This window comes from Papaver somniferum, chromosome 3, assembly GCF_003573695.1.
Source record: "Papaver somniferum cultivar HN1 chromosome 3, ASM357369v1, whole genome shotgun sequence".
Taxonomy (NCBI): Eukaryota; Viridiplantae; Streptophyta; class Magnoliopsida; order Ranunculales; family Papaveraceae; genus Papaver; species Papaver somniferum.
The window spans coordinates 21,123,900-21,129,102 of record NC_039360.1 but is presented as its reverse complement, the minus strand read 5'-3'; positions in this window follow the sequence as shown (position 1 = coordinate 21,129,102).

Sequence of the window (5,203 nt, the reverse complement as noted above, 5' to 3'; positions counted from 1 at the left end):
GATACGGGGTAGCTACCTTATGTGTAATACCATATTTCTTCATCAAAAGCCTAAAAGGTCCATTACAAAAGTGCGACCCTCCATCACTAATTATAGCTCGCGGTGTACCAAAACGTGTAAGTATATTATTTTTCAAGAACTCAATCACAACCCTATGGTCATTGGTTTTACACGCAGCCGCCTCAATCCACTTAGAGACATAGTCTACAGCGACAAGGATGTATAAGTTACCAAAAGAATTAGGAAACGGACCCATAAAGCCAATACCCCACACATCAAAGACCTCCACAACTAAAATAGGGTTCAAGGGCATCATGTTTCTACGGGAAATGGTTCCTAATTTCTGGCAACGTTCACAAGTCACACAGTAACTGTGAGAGTCTTTAAACAACGAAGGCCAATAGAATCCACACTGCAATCTTAGAAGCAGTTTTCCTAGCACTAAAGTGAACCCCACAAACATGATCATGACAAAAGGAAATAATACTGGACTGGTCACTCTCAGGTATACATCTCCTAATAATCTGGTCTGGACAATACTTAAACAAATAAGGATCATCCCAGAAGAAGTGCTTAACCTCAGCTAAAAACCTAGAACGATCTTGTTTACCCCAATGTTGGGGCATTCGACCAGTAACAAGATAGTTCACTATATTCGCATACCAAGGTAATTGGGTAACAAAGAACAATTGTTTATCAGGAAAGTTATACCTTATAGGAAGGGAATCATCAGGGGAACTAACAACTAGCCTAGACAAGTGGTCTGCTACAACATTTTCGGCACCCTTTTTGTCTCTAATGTCTGGAGAAAACTCTTGCAACAAAAGGATCCACCTAATCAATCTAGGTTTTGTATCCTTCTTAGACAAAAGATATTTCAAAGCAGCATGATCAGTATATATGATGATCTTAGAACCTAAGAGATAGGGTCTAAACTTGTCTAAGGCAAACACAATGGCTAACAGTTCCTTCTCAGTAGTGGTATAGTTCAACTGGGAATCATTCAGAGTTTTGCTAGCATAGTAAATCACATGAAGTAATTTGTTTTCTCGCTGACCTAGCACTACACCAATAGCATAATCTGAAGCATCACACATGATCTCAAAGGGTAGGTTTCAGTTGGGTGCCTGGACTATGGGGGAGGTAGTGAGTAAATTCTTAAGCTTCTCAAAAGCCTCTAAACAAGCATCATCAAAGACAAACTTAACATCTTTTGCAAGCAAATTGCAAAAAGGTCTATAAATTAAGCTAAAAGATATTTCAAAGCAGCATGATCAGTATATATGATGATCTTAGAACCTAAGAGATAGGGTCTAAAATTGTCTAAGGAAAACACAATGGCTAACAGTTCCTTCTCAGTAGTGGTATAGTTCAACTGGGGATCATTCAGAGTTTTGCTAGCATAGTAAATCACATGAAGTAATTTGTTTTCTCGCTGACCTAGCACTACACCAATAGCATAATCTGAAGCATCACACATGATCTCAAAGGGTAGGTTTCAGTTGGGTGCCTGGACTATGGGGGAGGTAGTGAGTAAATTCTTAAGCTTCTCAAAAGCCTCTAAACAAGCATCATCAAAGACAAACTTAACATCTTTTGCAAGCAAATTGCAAAGAGGTCTAGAAATTAAGCTAAAAGATATTTCAAAGCAGGATGATCAGTATATATGATGATCTTAGAACCTAAGAGATAGGGTATAAACTTGTCTAAGGCAAACACAATGGCTAACAGTTCCTTCTCAGTAGTGGTATAGTTCAACTGGGCATCATTCAGAGTTTTCCTAGCATAGTAAATCACATGAAGTAATTTGTTTTCTCGCTGACCTAGCACTACACCAATAGCATAATCTGAAGCATCACACATGATCTCAAAGGGTAGGTTCCATTTGGGTGCCTGGACTATGGGGGAGGTAGTGAGTAAATTCTTAAGCTTATCAAAAGCCTCTAAACAAGCATCATCAAAGACAAACTTAACATCTTTTGCAAGCAAATTGCAAAGAGGTCTAGAAATTGAGCTAAAATCCTTAATGAATCGACGATAAAAACCTGCATGCCCTAAGAATGACCTAATATCTCTTACGGTTTTTGGGACCTGTAAAGTTTTAATCAGGTCAACTTTGGCTTTATCTACCTCTATACCCTTAGAAGATACGATATGCCCTAAAAATATTCCTGAACGAACCATGAAGTGACATTTCTCCCGATTAAGCACTAAATTCTTTTCCTTACACCTAGCCAACACTAGTGACAAATGATGCAAGCACTCATCGAAAGACGAACCAAACACTGAAAAATCATCCATAAAGACCTCTAAGAACCGTTCTACCATGTCAGAAAATATGCTCATCATGCAACGCTTAAAAGTCGCGGGGGCATTACAAAGCCCAAAAGCCATGCGTCTATACGCAAAGGTACCAAAGGGACAGGTAAAAGTGGTTTTCTCCTGGTATTCCGGGGAAATAACGATCTGATTATATCCAGAATAACCATCTAAAAAGCAGTAGTGACTATGTCCAACTAATCTCTCTAGCATCTGGTCGATGAAGGGAATGGGAAAGTGGTCCTTCCTAGTGACCTTGTTCAATTTCCTATAGTCCATACAAACACGCCAACCCGTGGTCACTCGGGTCGGGATTAACTCATTGTTATGATTCTGGACTACAGTAATACCGGATTTCTTGGGAACAAACTGAACGGGGCTGACCCACTTATTGTCTGAAATGGGGTAGATAATGCCTGCATCTAACAACTTAAGGACCTTGTTTCGAACTACCTCTTTCATATTAGGGTTTAGTCGACGTTGCATCTCCCTAGAAGGTTTGGTATCACTCTCTAAATAGGTATGGTGCATACAGACAGCGGGACTTATACCCTTAATGTCAGCTATGGTCCACCCTAAAGCTTCCTTGTTGTTTTGAAGGACGGTTACTAGCCTACTTTCCTGGTCACTATCCAAGACGGAAGAAATAATCACAGGTAAAGTCTCAGACGGGCCTAAAACCCTATATTTCAGGGAATCTAATGGTTTTAGGTCCAACTTAGGAGGCTCTTCTAACGAAGGAACTAGGGTAGACTCAGAAACTGGTAGTGTTTCGACTTTAGGTTTCCATCCATTACTAGTATATAATAAAGGGGTTGAATCTAACAAAGCATTCACCTCATTAATCACATTATCATCATCAAAATCAATCCCAAAGTGAGCTAGGCATTTCTCCAATGGATATTCTAACAAAGTGTTTGGTAATGACTCCTCGACTAATGTTCCTATCATGTTCACCTCTTCTATGTTCGAGTCATCTAGTTCGAAGGGTAGCTTACTAATATTAAAATGTTCAGCTCAATAGTCATATTACCAAAAGACAATTTCATAATACCATTTCGACAGTTAATGATCGCATTGGATGTAGCTAAAAACAGGCGACCTAAAATTACCGGTATCTGGTTCTCTGGGTCAGGTACAGGTTGGGTATCTAGGATAACAAAATCCACTGGATAAATAAACTTGTCAACCTCTATGAGAACATCCTCGATCACACCACGAGGAATTTTAACGGACCTATCAGCTAACTGAAGTGTCATCTGGGTAGGTTTCATCTCACCAAGTCCTAGCTTAAGGTACACATGATATGGTAGTAAGTTCACACTAGCTCCTAAGTCAAGTAACGCTTTCTCAACACGGTATTTACCTATTGTGCAAGAAATGGTAGGGGACCCTGGGTCTTTATACTTAGGAGTAGTGGTATTCTGAATAATAGAACTCACGTGACTAGCTACAAAGGCTTTCTTCTGGACATTAAGCTTTTTCTTTCGCGTACACATATCCTTGAGAAACTTGGCATAAGAGGGAATCTGCTTAATTGCATCTAGTAGTGGAAGGTTGATAGTTACCTACTTAAAAACCTCCAATATATCATTAAAATTGGACTCCCTCTTAGTTGGAACTAGCAGCTGTGGGAATGGGGCTCTAGGGACAAAGCCGGGCTCAATATGACCCTCATTGGTCTCTTTAGAGACTCTATCAGTCTCCTCAGTTTCTGGTTCAGAAGGGTGAACTACAACATGTTTACTATCAGGCATGGAAACCTTGTTGTCTATCACTCTACCACTCCTAAGGGTTTTAATAGCATTTACATGATCAGATGGTCTTTCACATATTTCATTAATTCCTCTAGGGTTGGGTTGAGTCTGACTAGGAAACTTACCTCTTTCTCTTAAAGACTCATTTATCTGACTAACCTGGTTTTTCAACTCGGAAATAGCCTGAGAGTTAGCCTGACCTATTCTCTTATTTTCTTCTAAACCTTGAGCAACAGATTGCTGAAACTGCATAGTGTTACGAGTTAACAAAGCAAGAGACTCTTCTAAACTCATAATCTTCTTATCCGAAGGGTTCTGAAACTGTGCCGGAGCTGAAGGATTCATAGTATATCCAAAACCTGGGGGAACCTGAGCATTACTAGACTGACCTTGATTCTGTCCCATGGACCAAGAAAATTTTGGATGGTTTCTCCAGCCAGGGTTATAGGTTTCTGAATATGGGTCAAACTTCTGTCGTTTATAAAACCTAATGTTGTTATAAAGAGCATTGGCTTGCTCTTCAACATCATGTCCTTCCCAAAAAGGCTCATTTCTTCCACTACTACCACTAGAATGACCTAATTCTAAGGCTTCTAACCTTTTGGCTATAACTGTTATTTTGGCATCTGACTCATGAGATCCTTCTACCCTATTAACATTTCCTCTACTTAGAAGAATTTTTTTCTGGGGTTCCCTACTATTTTCCCATTGTTGGGTCTTATCGGCGATTTCATTCAAAAATGTCATCGCTTCATCAACAGTTTTATTCTCAAACCCACCTGTGCATAAGGACTCAACCATGGTTGTTGTTGAATAATTTAAACCCTCGTAGAGGATCTGAACTAACCTAACCTTCTCCAAACCATGATGAGGACATTGAGATATCAAGTCATTGAACCTTTCTAAGTACCTATATAAAGATTCTCCCTCTTGGTGGGCAAAAGTACATATTTGTGTCCTAATAGACGATGTTTTATGCCTTGGGGAAAACTTATGTATAAAGGCAGAAGTAAGTTGGTCATAGGTTTCAATTGACTCAGAGTCCAAACTATACAGCCAAGATTTGGCTTTATCTTTTAAGGAAAAGGGGAATAACCTAAGTTTCAACGCATCATCACTTAGGTTTT